The 18239-nt window shown below is 42.9% G+C and overlaps 1 protein-coding gene across 1 annotated transcript in view; it reads right to left on the bottom strand.

Annotated features, from left to right (window-relative positions):
* The window catches only part of LOC124596044 (lysozyme-like), a 130694-nt gene that overhangs the window by 64606 nt on the left and 47849 nt on the right, over positions 1-18239 (bottom strand). The gene's annotated exons all lie outside the window — the stretch shown is intronic.

The raw sequence follows: 18239 nt of genomic DNA, 5'->3' as shown, positions 1-18239 counted from the left end.
TGGCAGGGAGGAGGGAGCAATATTTGTGGTCGAATTAAGGCAGGAACATTCCCCATTGTAGCAATGCATTGTCCGCTTGGCTTTCGGGGTTCATTCAGTTCAAGCAATGCAAGAGAAAAAACGAGTTGCAGTACGTGTTAGAGCGTTAATGTGCTGCTTCCGTCATGTGAGGTGCCGCATCATCATCATCATCATCATCATCATCATCATCAATATCAATATCATCTACGTTTTAACTTCATTAATTATTGTTTTTTTAACCTAAACAATTTACAAAAATCAATGGTTGAATAGCAGCAACATGGCCACTGTCGGGCTACAGTGCAGAAGAAAGCCATTCCCTCAGATGAAGAATGGTACACGTACGTTATTGCTATTGGACGTGTCTAACGTCACTGGGACCTTCCATGTGCAGATTGCAGCTTACTATTCAAAGATGGCATGTTTATATAGCTTATCACAATGTTTCCAAACTTGAGAAAGGCAGAGTGGCACCACGAACTGTCGGGGAGGACATTACTGTAAACTGGGTGGAAATCTAGTTGCCATGAATTACTTACCTCTGACACTATACCACGGACTACAGAGACTTGCAATCTATTTAACCAATGCAAAATGGGAAATTAAGGGGTATTCTGTGGTGTTCAGTGATGGATCTCTAATTTTTGGCCGTCACATCGATGCCGAGGTATCCATAGCCGACCTGCCGAAAAATCACAGTATGCAGCGATACTCGATATCCACACCTCTACAACACCTTAAAGCATGGCGTGGGAAGCTATTTGACACAACAGGACTGATCTGGTGATTATATGTGGCAAGAATGATAAGAACAGTGTACAAAATGGCATATTCTAGCAGGGCAATGCAAGACCCAACACTGCAGTTCAGATTAAAAACACTATTATGAATACAAGATCCTTGACTAGCCTTCCCAGCCCATAGGTTTGTCTTTGTGATTTAATGGGAAGACCTGTATTTTCAAACCAGCGTTAGTCAGCAAACTTTATCAACTAGTACTCCATGTGCTTTAGGCATCGCTAAAAAATTCACAACATGACATTCGGAGGCTGTTTGCTTCCATGCTTCAACGAATACCTAAGTGTAGTCGTCTTCATGTGAATTACAGCTCGTATGATGATAGAAAAAAATGAAAGATTAATCATTTAATAAACATTACTTGATGAATATCTCCACATATATTCATAAACATAAGAATTTTGCTTCATGGTGTAACACTCTCCAAATCTATAAGCGCATAAGGCTCAGATGGCTTTGAGCACTATGGGGCTAAACATCTGAGGTCATCAGTCCCCTAGAACTTAGAACCACTTAAACCTAACTAACCTAAGGGCATCACACACATCCATGCCCGAGGAAGGATTCGAACCTACGACCGTAGCGGTCGCGTGGTTCCAGACTGAAGCGCCTAGAACGTCTTGGCCACACCGGCCGGCTATAAGCGTATAAGGATAGTGACAAATTTCAGGGGGGAACAATCATCAGTGAAGATTTGCCGATGATGTTGATATCCTTTGCAACAGCACCTGTTGACTGCAATGATCACTCTAATGATCACAGAATATGAACTGATCAGTGTAGGATAAGCAGCCAACATGGCGAGGGCTCCACCATCTCTCCCCCCAAGGAGGAAGGGAATACATAAATTTCAGCTATTATCAAGAAGGCTCCACTATCTTTCCTAAGGAAGAAGGGATGTCTTGTCTATAGCCATTCGCCAACCAACTCTGCTACCAGCCATACACTCGCGACCAGCAGGTTGCCGCGCTGCAGTCACTAGCTAGAATCCTCTCATATGCCAGTGATTTAGCAACCGGAAGCACTTGCACTGTATGTACGCAAACTTTCTGGACAACGCCGGCCGCGGTGGCCGTGCGGTTCTAGGCGCTCCAGTCCGGAGCCGCGCTGTTGCTACGGTCGCAGGTTCGAATCCTGCCTCGGGCGTGGGTGTATGTGATGTCCTTAGGTTAGTTAGGTTTAAGTAGTTCTAAGTTCTAGGGGACTGATGACCACAGCAGTTGAGTCCCATAATGCTCAGAGCCATTTGAACCATTTCTGGACAATAAACAACCTGTGCTGGGTTGTTATCTACAGTATCTCCTGCAGCCATCACAATAGGCACCGGCCACACCGCCAGCAGAGTGAGCCTCAATGACTGTGGCGCTGCAATCAAATCACATGCTCCATGTGAGTATCCACCTGCCTACCTGGCAACGACCCCAGAAGGCATCATTTGCTTACGCCCTGGGCTTAAGCTGGCCATGGTTAGCAGTCCATCCATCAGAGCTCAGGCATTCACTCAACATACGCTCTGTGCCCAGTGACTCAGTTGGAGCACAAGCTCGCCCTTTCAGCCATGCTCATACTCCAGGCTCTTACACAGTATACACCCATTGGCTTATCAGTTGGAGGACGAGCACAGCTCACTATAGTAGCAATACAATAGCATTTCCTGTGCTGACCCTGTCACCAGTCAGGGCTTGCGGGTTTTAGTGGAATTGTTTGCCAAGTGTTATATCTTCCTCCAACTGACGACAAACAGAAGTACCAATTCTCCTGCTATTGGACGATAGCCTAGTTATGTTCCTTTCAGATCTTGTGTGTTTAAAATGCTGTGCTACTCCTAATGAAGAGTTACTTATTCTTTATCTATTTGGGAGCCAGTTATGCACCGTACACCAGTCATAATAGGCTTAGTGAAGTTTCCTCAAGCTTATAAGGACTGGAGCTATGTCACTGTTGTTATTACTGAATACATGGTTATACGCAATAAGACTAGTTACAACAATGAGAATAAACAAACGAAACACCGAAGAGTGGAGGAGCAGCGACTTATGAGATTAGACACAGAAGAACTTAGTGTCGAAATGGAGGACCAAGTGGTAGAATGCTGCCAAATTGGAAGCAAAATAACAGACGACGATTCAAGGACAGCAACAGGAAGTAGACGAGCACAGCTGAAGGGAACATTCATCACCAAAATAAGTATAATAGTAATGAAGAAATTTCCGAGAATATACGGTATTTCTGGATCAAGGTAATCTATATAAGTTAGTCGTGAATGTAGAAAAACCAGAAACGAGCAGAACTGAAGCGTGAGAGATGTACTGCTGCGCTGTAGAACATTGTTGAAAATTAAGTGGATCGATAATGAGTGGGCTTTTCGCTGAATTGGCGAGGAAAGAATCAATGAAGAAGGAACAGAAGAAATTGAGGCATGCGGTCTATTTTGAAAAACACTTATTCACAACCGATGTAGTTTCCGGAAGAAAGGTCTATAGATCTACATACCTTTTCTCGGGAAATTGTTTAAAATTTATCAGCGGGTTACCTAAAATATTCTACCAAAGTTTCATTATCTCAATGCCTGAGATCAGAACAGCATTGTCTGAATGCGTGTGCGTACAGCACTTCTCGTTCAGTTCAGTGTAGCGAATAGTTATGTGCAAGTCAGCTTACTTGGTGCATCAGCAGTCAGTGTGCAATACTGCACTGGAGTTGTGGTATGTTTTGGAGAGCGACAGAAGACTGAGTTAGCGCCCCAATAGCAATCACTTTAACTAGTTAATCTTGCACTTTACTCCCTGCCCCATGCATCTACTGAATTGATTTTGCCGTTGAACTGTGTTTTTTATTGATCGCCTGCGTTAGAGGTTATTATAGTTACCAGAATCTAAATGAACTTTAATGCTAAATAGTATTAATGGAAAGGTGGCCCTGTCACCATTTTAGTCACTTGTTGATGGATGATTCATATATCAACACAGGATTGACCTTTTATAAAATTTGTGGCATAAGTTTATTGATGAAAAATTTAACAAAAATCTATGTTAAGCGTGATGAAATAATAGAACAAGAACTGATGGCAGCACAAATATGCAAAAAACAGTTAACACTTCCTAAGGTTGCCAAGCACTAAGGTTTGTCTGACTGAACTGTTTACTCTGGCTGAAAACATGGATAACGCAATCTGAAATTATCTAATAGTGAACAGACTATGATGGATTTATTCTGCACAGAAGTTATACTACGTTGTTGCTGAGACCAAGTGGCAAGATTTTGATCCTGTTTGCCCTAAGAAGTCGGTGCAGCAAGACAACACTCCTTTTCTCTACGTGTGGCGCTTTCTCAGGTGACAGTTGTGGTTCAAGTGTCTTCAGAGCAGTGAAGCTCGGTGCCTGTAATTCCCTATCACTGCCACGAAATTTGCAAAGTCACGGCTGGCGGTTGCTAGATAGATCGCAACTACTCTCTAATGGAGCCCCAAAATCTTGGCAGATTCCAGCGTGACACTCTCGTTCCAGTTATACCATGGACCAATCTGACTCACCCGTACAGCAGTGCGCACAAGGAGATCGAAAGTCAAGGCAGCAGACCTGCCACAAATAAGATTGCCCTTGCCACAGTGAGCTGTCAGAAATGACTGAGATCTAAACTGTCAGTATAACTAAATCCTCACCACAGACTCCCCAGTCAAGACCACTGCTAGTGTGAAGTCACACTTAGGATATCTGTCCAAAGTGCACCCCTCAACAGTCAAGACCAGACCCACTCCAGACCTGGGTCTGAATCGGAATACGCCGAACCGCTCCAGACCAGAGTCTGAATCGGAAGACCAGGTTTCTCCTCCCCTCACTTTCCATCGAACCTCGGTGAACTCAACAAAACGACTTCTGCAACCACTCTCACAAGGGTTTCATGGCATCACAAGTCTCAATGACCTCCTTGTCTCCCCTCTAACTCGTCTGCTCTACTCATCGACCAATCCTAATCAAAGGTAACAATATTATTCTCTTTTCAGGAGAAGTGGCCAATCCCTGACTTGCAGATTCCCGTGCAGAGAGAAGACATTGTGCTCCTGATTTCTTTTTCACATAGCCGCTTTAGGCAGCTTGTTATTTTGAGTTTTCGTATAGCTCTAAAGTGAACAACACATTTATCATGGAGATCACTATTTGGATTTCCCGAACGTTACTACGTGCCCAACCAGGGGCCCCACCTAAATTAAGAGAAGTGTTTTTGGGCCGCAGCTAAGCTACGGGAAGTGTTTTGGGTCCCAACGTATATCATTTCAGAACCACCATAAATGTTGCATTCCTTCTAAAGTTGTTTTGAAAGTCTAAGGCTTCTCGAAAAACTCTGCAGGGTGAGAGACGACATCACTGGACGGCTTCCTGGATAGTGTCTGCTCCATGGTGAACATGGAAACTCGCGAATTTTTATGACCGCCGTCTGTTCACAAAGGCTGCCATAATGCATTGGTTGGGCGACCTAGATTTCTCTCACGCCCCCGCCCCTACTGTAGCAAGAGGCACCTAGCAGGCAGCGTCAGGTGGGCCGTTTTTCCGCCTCTTCGGCTATATGAGTTATCTGCTCACCGGTGGGAGAAATTTTTGTTCCCAGCATTCTGTCGCCAGTAAGTGCTTCCAGATGATTTTTTCCCCTAATAGCTGCACGTGGCTTTTAAGTCCCAAACATCCAGTGCAAGATTTGCTGTTAAACGGCCAAACTGCCTGTTTGTTCTCAACTCCAGAAAAATATTACTCCACGGTGACGCACCACAAAGATCTTGCCTGCATTAACGGTGTACACGCTTTCATCAATGTCTGCTCTTGCTGATACCTTCCTGCCGTCTCAAACAGTACGCCCTGGGTGGAGAATAGTGAGAGTGATTCGTCCTCTCTCGAGTGTTGTGTTCATATAGTAGAACTTGACCAAAGCGAAACACGTGTAATACGGACATCTGCTCTAACTGTACATGGATTTCAGTCCAGCTCCATTCACTACACTTTCATATGCTAATATTTTTGTATAAAGCGGAACATGCCTGACTCAGAACTGAACGCGAATATCAATGCTTGTAATTCATTGCGTAATGCGGAAAGGGGCTTGTACAATACTACCATATTAAAATATACATCAGTGTTATTTACAGCTCCAGGACGACGATCTTTTTACACAAAGACCGTAAAGCCCTGACAATGCTGTTAAGCTGCGCAAAAGCAAGAAAAGATGTTCGATGCAACACACCACTGCGGGTGTTGACATCAAAACGCTCCGCTCTCTGCAATAACGAACAAGCTACGCGCAGTGTCGGTACATCAGAGGGAAACAGTTCACTCGTGAGTTCTCTGTTTGTCGACGTTTCAAGTTTTCCATTATTACTGGGGCGCGCGGGCTCACACTGGAACATCGTTGTGCACCTACGACCACTCTGCTGGAATCTGCGCAGTGAAAGATGTGAGTGTTGTTCCATTAAACAATGGTTTTCCCATCAAGGTCAAGCATTCCAAAGAAATGCTGTACCTGCATTATTTTCTGCCTGTTTCAGTTGACTGGTAGCGCTTTAAGTGATAACATGATGTCGAAAGAAGAAACCGTATGTCGCTAACACTTTCCAACAAGATTAAGGTAGTCGAGGCAAGTAAGAAGGACTAATTCACTGTGTGCGAAATAATGTTACGCTAAAACAAGTTTGTGATACTTTCAGAAACAAGGGTATGATACGGGACGAATGAATGACGGGAAACCGGCAAATGAAAAGAAAAACGAAGAAGACAGGAAATGAAGAAATCAACGAGACTGCGTCGGGATGGTTTTTGAGTATGTGGTCAAAAAAGTTACCTTTGTCTGGACTCATGTTGTAGAGCGAGGCTCACAGTCGCTAAAGGACTTGGAAATAAGGAGTTTAAGGCATCCACAAGACGGCTAAACTGTTTGAAAGCCAGGTACATCATCATGTGGAATGAAGTGTGTGGGGAAGCTAAGAATGTGCACGAAAGTGTTGCAACAGAATGGAAGGCAATACCGCACAACGCAATTGCGAATTATGACCAGAAAGTCGTGTTCAGTACCGCTGAAACGGGATTTCCAGCAATTAAAGGTGAAAAGATTACCGACAGAAAAATGTCCAAGAGATGACTCACTGTACTGCTGTGTGGAAACATATTAGGTAAATAGAGATGCCACTGGTGATTGGAAACGCGGCATAGCGCTTTGTTTCACGAACATAATACGTCAGTAATCTGCCAGGAAGTTTCATATCAGCGCATTCCGCTGCAGGGTGAAAATTTCATTCGGTAAACATCCTCCAGGCTGTGGCTAAGCCATGTCACCACAATATCCTTTCTTCCGGGAGTGCTAGTCCGCAACGTCTGCAGGAGAGCTTCAGCGAAGTTTGGAAGGTAGGAGACGAGGTACCGGCGGAATTAAAGCTGTGCGGACGGGGCGTGAGTCGTGCTTGGATGTTCAGTTGGTAGAGCACTTGCCCGCGAAAGGCAAAGGTCCCGAGTTCGAGTCTCGGTCCGGCACACAGTTTTAATCCATATACGCCAGTAAGCTTCCAGTAACATGGCGAAGCAATAAAAAGGAGTGAATGGTGAGTGGTCTTACGGAAGAATGGCTGGGTTCATTCAACTCCCAAATGAATAACAGATCACCAAGTTCTCTATTTCCTAGACAATGCAGCTTGCCACCCGGAAGTCAAGTTATCAAACGTGAAATTCGCCTGGTTCCCGTCAGGTTCTCAAAATCCACGTACGACGGGGTTATTTACATATTCAGGTTCAAATGCCTCTAAGCACTATAGGACTTAACATCCGAGATCATCAGTCCCCTAGACTTAGAACTACTTACACCTAAATAACCTAAGGACTTCACACACACATCCATGGCCGAGGCAGGATTCGAACCTGCGACCGTAGCAATAGCGCGGTTCCGGACTGAAGTGCCTAGAACCGCTTGGCCACAGCGGCGGCACACATTCAAGTCCCATTATAGGCTGTTATTGGCACAGTCTCTTATTTTGAACAAACAAAGTAAATTTGCTCTTGCATGGTCAGTTTCTGTCCTGGATGCTGTGAAGTACATGTTAGTACATATTAACTTGGCATTAAGGAAAAAAGCCTAAAACTGTTACCAAGTGCTTCAACAAAGCGGGGTTTGGAGGTCAAGAACAAGCCGCTTCTGAGGCCAACGAAGTTCAACAAAATGCAGCAGCAATTGCTGAATCAAAATGCGAAAAATTTCATGTAATGCAGGTGGCTACATTTCTGTCAATTCATTCCAGCTTCACTTCAACAACAAATTTAATAGAAATCCGCAACACAAAGAGGTCATGAAGAAGCCAAGGAAGAAGAGGAGGAGGAGGAGGAGGAGGAGGAGGAGGAGGAGGAGGAGGAGCAAAAGTATGTCTCTAGAAAAATCAATACGCGTGATGAAGCTATTGTATGAAATTGTCACAAGCTGTTGGAACTATTCTACTACCGTGTAAAAAATAATTTTGAACAGGAATGTTGCGAAAAAATTGAAATGTAGAGCAAATAAATAAGGAAATAATGTGTATGTACATACAACAACAAGCAAATTTAAAGTTGAAGTAAAAATACAGAAATTTCGTATTATTTATCAGTTAGGGTAATAGTCTACTGTTCCATTGTACACTGTTGAGTAAATAAACATGTGCTGCACTGGAATGTAGGTACGTTAATAGGAGCATAATTACGTATTATTCTTTTGTACAGGATACCTGACGAATTTTATGTAGCCTAGTGATAATCCCTTGCGATCCCGTTTGGAGCAAGTTTTACTTTATTACAGAGAAACCTATTCCGGGGTTTGCAACAGTACGCAGTAGTAACGGGTAGGAATTGACGACAGTCTTAGGACAATTCGAATAAGAAGAGAGACGATAAGAAAATAAAACGGCGTGGAGGTGACACCTACATTTCCGCCAGTAGCGTTGACATTAAAGGAAGGATTTTCAGCTGTGTCATCGTGTTATCAAAAGTGTTACTGGATAGTAAGTGGTGGTGAGCAAGAAGAGCTCTTTGACAGTTTCTACGGTGATCAAGGTAAAGCATTACGAAATTCTGTTTTAGGTGAATGTATAGTGAAGAAATATAGTACCGGTACGTCTTACAAGAAGCTGACGCCAAATCATAGGCGGTTCAGGAAAACTACCTGGGAATATTTTCTATGTATTTCTAGCACTAATTTCAAAGTATGTCGTACTTATATATTAAGCCTGTATCGGATATCTGTCAAAAGACTACGAATCATACAACGAAACAAGAAACTAGTTAACGATTCGTTTCAGGAGAGAAGGGACAAACATGATAATCGCTCTCGCGAAAACCACAGTTTCAGTTTGGGAAACGGTAAGAGAGCACTTATGCACAAGTCCGAATCGACAAAGTCATTACTATGAACACAAATCATCTTTGAGATAATGTGACAACCCAACTCTGAATATTAAATTATTGTATGACCTTTTATCAAAGATATTCTTTGAAACTACAGGTGATAACTTTGAAACGAGTTATGTAATCTATTTTAAGTATTTCACGCTTAGCTGTGACTACACCTCCAAACAACCTAGAAGAGATATCCGACTTTTACACTGCTTCTGAAAATCAATTTGAAGCCAGAAAAAAACGGCCCTTGCTTCGCAGAATTCTTAAGTCACAAAACGAATGCTGAAACATACCTTATACTTAAGGAAGACTTTATTCATAAAAACTAATGTGACTCATCGTATCTTGTGATTAAGTCTGAGTTCCCGTAAAACCAATCTGTATCCAAACTGAATGTGACCAGCCAATTTTTCGAAGTCCCTTACGGTTATATGCTTTCAATGTCCACGTACATAGTGATGGTTCATTTATGTACTTATTCATGGAAATGCAAGCTAAAAAGAACCCCAGGACTGTTGTACTGTTCATACATATTGTTCTAGAAATCGAACTGAAAGACTTTCCATACGTCAAGCATATTGACCTGCCCTGCCATGTATTTGGTGGTTAGAATACGAACACTTAAGTAGTGTCATTTTCTTCATTGATAGGACGAGTGTTTCGCGTGGAAGTTACTCATCTTTTCCCTTACTTGAGGACATCCCTTTGGGTAATGTGTTACGAACTCTGGTCTGATTAAAGAATAAGTGAAGAAATAAGCCAATCGTGCTGCAGACTCCTGCTTGTTGGCAATGGTGATGTGCAGAAGTAATCCATCGCTCATTATTGTTCTTATGGACAGAAGTTTAATGGAGCTATGATAAGAAGTTTTTGACCGACATATCTTTAAGAAATCTATCGCCAAGGGAACCGTGTTAAATTCTGAAGTATTCTGTTCTGAAATACAAAGCAGATAGATCGGTACTGTGCTCACTAACGTAAAAAGGTCCGTATACATCATTCCGATTTTTGAAGCAGAAATATAATAACGGAGTATAGAAAAAACAGACTATGAACAGAGACGTTTAATGTAGTGAACCCAGAAAAAGAAAAGAATGTCAGGGATTTATTTAAGAACATGTATGCTGAAAGTAGTCCATGGTTACAGAATATGCTTTAAGATAGTCACCAGCAAAGAGGCGTTATTTAGAAAATAGACATCCACGCAGGCCAGGTTCAAATGGTTCAAATGGCTCTGAGCACTATGCGACTTAACTATGCGACTTAACTTCTGAGGTCGCCAGTCGCCTAGAACCTAACTAACCTAAGGACATCACACACATCCATGCCCGAGGCAGGATTCGAACCTGCGACCGTAGCGGTCACGCGGTTCCAGACTGTAGCGCCTAGAACCGCACGGCCACTGCGGCCGGCTCAAATAATGATATTGTCCTATGAGCCTTTCTTCCGGAAGTTGCCTCAGTTTTCTTCGTCGCATTTGATGGACTTAAGTCATCACCATAACCAGTATACTGTTAGGAAGCAACACTTAACGTAGGCACCGCTATTGGCCCTATGCCTTTCCGTTTTATTTCTTGAATGTGTGGTCCCAGGACAATATTTTTTGTGAAATTATCTTGTAAAATATTATACACCATGTCGAATACCTTTGTTAAACGTAAATTTGTATTTTTTTTTATGCCACAACGCAATTCTTAATCTTTTTTGAACGATTTCGTGACGCCGCCATTTGCTAATCTCTTTATTTTTGACGTGCGATTGTACAATTTTGGCCTTGGGTCATGTTCAAGTGTTTTCTGGGCGATTTTTTTAATGATATATTATGGCATGTATGTCCTTGCTCTTATGAATGCATGTCACAAAATAAATTTCAGGAGCACGTTGCTTTTGAGCATTTGCAAAGTCGTAAGGCTGTCGAGTAATTCTGAGCCAATCTCTCCGCATCTCGCAACCAGATGTTTTCAATGGTCGAGAGATCTGGAGAAAATAATCGCCACAGGGCAACGCTCGGTGGAATTGTTGAATCATAATTTCACGGAAACCTCGAGAACAGGACGTGGCCATCAGCCTTAACACGTCAGAAATGTAACGCCTGCTGCTCATATTACTGGCTAAGCAAACTAGGGGTGTGCTCAGCAGCACTCCTTACCGTCATGCTAGGTGTAGGGCCTGTATAACAACGACAAATGCAAGCTAATAACGTCCCATCTCCTCGGAACTTCTTGAAGGAAAGAACATTGGCTTTAACGTCCCATCAACATTGAGATTATTAAAGAAGGAGCACAGGCTCGGATTGTGTCAAGGATGGGGAAGGAAATCTGCCGTGCCCATCCTGGCATTTGCCTGGAGCGATTTGGGAAAAATCACGGAAAACCTAAATCTGGATTCCAAAACGCGGTTTTAAACTGTCTTCCTCCAGAATGTGAATCCAGTGTGCTCAACACTGCGCCAGCTTGTTCGGTCGGTACTTCCGATGACGGAAATATGCATCTAGATGCTGCATAAGGAACTGGGATTCTTCTCAGAGGACGCGGCGGTGGCTCTCCAGTGTCCCGTGTGTCGCTGGCTGCACCACTGTCGCGCACCTACCTCTGCTGCCAACGCAAGCAAGCCATGACAATGGTCGCCATGCTGACAGCCCGTGGTGCTTCAGGCGTGGTCACACTGCCTTTGCGTATGCCTGTCTAGCTGCAAATAAGACAATTTACTGTCTCAATGTACGTGACACGCCTTATGTCCGAGTGAATATTGTGTCTGCTCTCTCGAGCGCTAGTCGCGTGGACCCGTTGATATCCTGTATGGCGTGTGTGTGGCCTTGCAGATACCGTTGATTCGATACTGATATGCCAACCATGGGACACCAACCAACGCGAACAGTAATATCACAGAACCATAAACCACAGTCGCGATATGCCACCAAGTTTGAATTCTGACATGAGCTGATAGACATTTCTCATTCTTATACGAGGCGTAACACGAGTGTCGCACACACAAATACCATTCAAATAAAAATTCTAAATGCGAAACCCGCTGTATAATCTTTCCTCATATACAGACGTAGACAGTGTTACCTTTGCCTATGTCGTGTGATTACGCTGAAATGGTACACATCTGCATGTCGAAGCACGTCAGCTTTACGTCTGTTACAGGGCACCTTCACGGTGTTGCAATTTTAATTGTAGGTAGTGTATACTGAGATTGTGAGTGGCCCTGTTTCGCTTCTTTGGGGAACACCCGATATTACTCTCGTATCTGTTGGACACCTGTCATCAAATGTAGACTAGCTCTACAGAGTTGGGTTAGTGAAACATTCATCAAATCATTCGATGTATGAATTAAAAAACGCCTTCAGTAACAATTTTTCACGTTTTATTCATTGTTGTTGTTGTTGTTGTCTTCAGTCCTGAGACTGGTTTGATGCAGCTCTCCATGCTACTCTATCCCATGCAAGATTCTTCATCTCCCAGTACTTACTGCAACCTACATCCTTCTGAATCTGCTTAGTGTATTCATCTCTTTGTCTCCCTCTACGATTTTTAACCTCCACGCTGCCCTCCAATGCTAAATTTGTGATCCCTTGATGCATCAGAACATGTCCTACCAACCGGTCCCTTCTTGTCAAGTTGTGCCACAAGCTCCTCTTCTCCCCAATTCTGTTCAATACCTCTTCATTAGTTATGTGATCTACCCATCTAATCTTCAGCATTCTTCTGTAGCACCACATTTCAAAAGCTTTTATTCTCTTCTTGTCCAAACTATTTATCGTCCATGTTTCACTTCCATACATGGCTACACTCCATACAAATACTTTCAGAAACGGCTTCCTGACACTTAAATCTATACTCTATGTTAAGAAATTCCTCTTCTTCTGAAACGCTTTCCTTTCCATTGCCAGTCTACATTTTATACCCTCTCTACTTCAACCATCATCAGTTATTTTGCTCCCCAAACAGCAAAACTCCTTTACCACCTTAAGTGTCTCATTTCCTAATCTAATTCCCGCAGCATCACCCGACTTAATTCGACTACATTCCATTATCCTCGTTTTGCTTTTGTTGATCTTATACCCTCCTTTCAAGACACTGTCCATTCCGTTCAACTGCTCTCCCAAGTCCTTTGCTGTCTCTGACAGAATTACAATGTCATCGGCGAACCTCAAAGTTTTTATTTCTTCTCCATGGATTTTAATACCTACTCCGAATTTTTCCTTTGTTTCCTTTACTGCTGGCTCAATATACAGATTGAATAACATCGGGGAGAGGCTACAACCCTGTCTCACTCACTCCCCAACCGCTGCTGCCCTTTCGTGCTCCTCTACTGCCATCTGGTTTCTGTACAAATTGTAAATAGCCTTTCGCTCCCTGTATTTTGCCCCTGCCATCTTTAGAATTTGAAAGAGAGTATTCCTGTCAACATTGTCGAAAGCATTCTCTAAGTCTACAAATGCTAGAAACGTAGGTTTGCCTTTCCTTAATCTTACTTCTAAGATAAGTCGTAAGGTCAGTATTGCCTCACGTGTTCCAACATTTCTGCGGAATCCAAACTGATCTCCCCCGAGGTCGGCTTCTACCAGTTTTTCCATTCGTCTGTAAAGAATTCGCGTTAGTACTTAGCAGACGTGACTTATTAAACTGATAGTTCGGTAGTTTTCACATCTGTCAACACCTGCTTTCTTTGAGATTGGAATTATTATATTCTTCTTGAAGTCTGAGGGTATTTCGCCTGTCTCATACATCTTGCTCAGCAGAGTGTAGAGTTTTGTCAGGACTGGCTCTCCCAAGGCCGTCAGTAGTTCTAATGGAATGTTGTCTACTCCCGGGGCCTTGTTCCGACTCAGGTTTTATTCATTACATGATGCATTTCGGACCCTGTGGGTTCATCTTCAGGTGTAATTGGTCTTATTGCACGATTTATTTGTCCTCTTGAAAGAGATGAAATGAAATGCATATTCCTGTCACAAAGTTCATATCCTAACATCAAACCTTTTCGTAAGTCAGAAGCGGAAAATACGTGTGAAATATAGGAAAAGGTGAATAGTGTAAACTTACCAAATAATCCAAGAAAGGGTTTTTAGCGTTTTAGTGACAGAATAAGTTTTTTCCTCCATCGTTTTCAAGCATATCACGTCATTCAAGAGGCACATTCGCAAGCACATGTTTCTAAACACTTCACAGATATTTTTGTGCATTGTGTGGTCTAAGATGAATTTTTCATAGCACACCTCTTGAATGAAGTGATATGCTTGAAACCGACGGAGGAAAAAACTTATACTGTTACTAAAACGCTAAAAACGCTTTTCTTGGATTATTTGATAAGTTTACACTATTCATCTTTTCCGTTATTTCACACATATTTTCCGCATCCGATTTACGAAGTTCATAATCTAACATCAAACCTTTTCGTGGCAGGAATATGCATTTCATCTCATTCAAGAGAACAAATAAATCATGTATTAAGACAAATTACACCCGAAGATGGACCCACAGGGTCCGAAATGCATCGCGTACTGAATAAAACACAAAAAATTGTGACTGAAGGCGTTTTTTAATTCATACCTCGAGCGTATTGAGTACAGTCACGTTTGGAGCTGCAAAATATGGATAAAATTAAATTGATCAAAGCAGTCACGTGTCTGCGAAGGCATCCTATATGATCGTTTCTTGGTTATTAGTCGATGTGATACAGTACTGAATACGACAAAGTTTCCTTCAGTGGTAGCTGTTGATGTTGTCACATGGTCACAAACCTGAAGAAAAACTAAAGATAGGACTGTACCTGTGTGGGAACCGAGGAAAAATTTTTCAGAATATTTTTGCGTTTCAGTTTTCGTTTTTACTTTATATTTCTGAAACGAAGATCAGGAACCAGCCCAACATTTCCTTAGATGAGTGTGGTAGACCGTCCGAAAATCGGAATCAGGGTGGCCAGTGTACAGGTGCCGACGCTCGCCGAAACGTCGCACGGAAGGAACCGGCATGTGCGGTGCCGCATTGTCTATGAAACACGTTCGCCTTCGAAGGCTTACGTCACCGTTTGGGAAACAGGTTTCTCACATAGCAGGGAAGTGTTTTATTGTGCTTCCCGATGATGCAGCGAAAACGAGCATTTAACATTTGGCGAGAAAGACTGAACATAACACTCAAAGCAGCATTTTCGGTCAAGAAAATAATTCTACGATAAACTGCCTAAGGAAATTACTAAGGTAGACGTATTTATGAAGGCAGTTATGAAATGCCTCTTCAGTGTTATGTTATGTACAGGGAATGGTTACTTGGGTAATATACACTGAAGCCCCAAAGAAACTGGTGTAGGCATGTGAATTCAAATACAGAATAAACAGGCAGAATACGGCGCTGCGGTCGGCAACGCCTGTATAAGACAAGTGTCTGGAGCAGTTGGTCGATCAGTTACTGCTGCCACAATCGCGGGTTGAGTTTGAACGTGGTGTTATAGTCGGTGCACGAGCGATGGGACACAGCGTCTCCGAGGTAGCGATGAAGTGGGGACCATTTCCCGAGTGAACCGTGAATCGGGTAAAACGTCAAGTCTCTGACATCGCCGCGGCCGGAAAAATATCCTGCAAGAACGGGACGATTGACGACGGAAGAGATTAGTTCAACGTTAAAGAAGCGCAATCCTTCTGCAAATTGCTGGGCCATCAACTAGTGTAAGCGTGCGAACCATACAACGAAACATCATCGATATGGGCTTTCGGAGCCGAAGGCCCGCTCAAGTACCCTTGATGACTGCACGACCCAAAGCTTTACGCTTCATCTGGGCCCGTCAACACCAACATTGGACTGTAGATGACTGGAAACATGTTGCCTCGTCAGACGAGTCTCGTTTCTAATTGTATCGAGCAGATGGATGTGTACGGGTATGGAGGCAACTTCATGAATTCATGGACCCTACATGTCAGCTGAGGACTGTTCAAGCTGGTGGAGGCTTTGTAATTGTGTGGGGTGCGTTCTTTTGGATTGATATGGGATCCATGATACATCTAGATGCGAATGACAACACATAGGTAAGCATCCTGTCTGATCACCTGCATCATTCATGTCCATTGTGCATTCCGACTGACTTGGGAAATTCCAGCACGACAATGCGACACCCCACACGTCCAGAATTGCTACAGAGTGGCTGGAGGAACACCTCTTCCGAGTTTAAACACTTCTGCAGGCCACCAAACACTCCTCAGACATGATCTGTGATGCCTTGCAACGTGTTGTTCAAAAGAGATTAGGCAGACGTACCAGTTTCTTTGGCTCTTCAGTATAGAAGAGGAGTTTGCTAAATACTGTGAGTAGTACAACTATCGATAGCGGCATGAAATAGCCAGTCATGTACCATACGGTGGTTCTCTGGAACATTCGGAGTGAGCGCCCCTTTTCCAGCAGGAGGCACTGTCTAGCCGAATCGTCCATCAAAGCCCGAGCGCTACTGCCCACGCCCCTTAATGCGAGGCAAAGACATACGTTCAGGATTCGCCTGCATCGGTCGTATACAGACTAGTCGCACGAGATAACTGTGCAGTTGCAGATGTAGGAGTTAATTTGTAAGTTTTCCATACAATGGCAAAGCAACAGTGCAGTGAGTGGTTGGTTGATTCGGGGGGGGGAGGGGGGGGGGGGGGGAAGGGACCAAGCAGCGAGGTCGTCGGTCCCATTGGATTAATGAAGGATAGGGAAGGAAGTCGGCCGTGCCCTTTCAAAGGAACCATCCCGGCATTTGGCTGAAGCCACTTTGCAGTGTTACTTGAAAATGGCCATAAGGCCGAAATTGCAATAGTAACAAAAAATATTTTACACAGTCAACGTCAACTATGATGTCTTTTAAGAAATATTATATGACTGTGAATCCCAACCATGAGAAGTTAATAATATATGGATGATTGAAAAGGCCATTGTTAGCAAAAGTTTTACGAACACGGTAAATGAAGTAAATGCTATGAACTTATCCTTTCAAAGCAATCTTTTTCCCTTAAAATTCAACAACTTCAAAATTCGTTTAGAAAAACAGACGGTTTTCGTTCCCGGCAACTCTGTCAGGTTTCGCGCGAAGCGTGCTGTCTGTTAAACAACCCTTCCCCTTGACTGACTGTCTTAAAGAAAACTCAGTTAATAATCACAAAAATATACCAGGAGGAAGTCTACAAAACATGTAACAAAAGTAAATAAAGCACCTATGTCAGTTCACAGCTCAGTATTTCGTACGGTTATTACAATGTTTTCCACATGAAAAAATATAACGGTCTGCAACGGATATTACTGACACCTTACAATCATTCTAACCTCAACAACTCACTCAGTGTGGAGGACTACTGATTCAGTACTTTAGACAAGCAGATGGAAATTTGTGATATGCGGAATAGAAACCAAGTATTGTCGCTGTGGTCCTGGTGAGCTCACAGGTATGTAAAATGTGTATTTTGCATTCAATTAACGATGCTAACAAATGAGTGGACAGTATAGCATTAGCCTTTTACATTATTAAATAACTTATTTTAAAGAATACGTAAACAGAACAGTCTTGAAAACTAGGGATGAATCTAACGAGATTTCGTTTTCTTTAACAACCTTGTATTCGGATGGATATAGGCACTAATTGCCATTCGGTCATCCTTATTTAAGTTCTCTGTGGTTTCCCTAAATCGCTTTAGGACAATATCGAGAGTGTCCTTGCTATAAGGTCACAGTCTCGTCAAACTACTGTTGTGTATGTGAATGTCTGCACATGTGTGTTAAGGTTCTTGTTTCTCCTTGAGCAGTATTGCACCATGTCCAGTAGCCTTATAAAAGTGTTCGACGGATGAATGAAACTACATGTAGTAGACATATTACTACCACTAATTTTATATTTCGACGTAGTAGGACCGGTGGCAGAGAGTATTATCAAATCTGTACCATAGTAAACGTTATTTTCCAGTCTGTCTCCTGTTATTGTCAGGTTGTCTGTTTTTCAGCAAACAGTTTCCATGCAAGAAGTTGTCTAGTCTTTTGCACCAACACAGCTTTTTTATATCCT

The sequence above is a fragment of the Schistocerca americana genome, chromosome 2 (assembly GCF_021461395.2).
Source record: "Schistocerca americana isolate TAMUIC-IGC-003095 chromosome 2, iqSchAmer2.1, whole genome shotgun sequence".
Classification (NCBI taxonomy): domain Eukaryota; kingdom Metazoa; phylum Arthropoda; class Insecta; order Orthoptera; family Acrididae; genus Schistocerca; species Schistocerca americana.
This window is presented reverse-complemented; position numbering and strand designations above follow the sequence as displayed.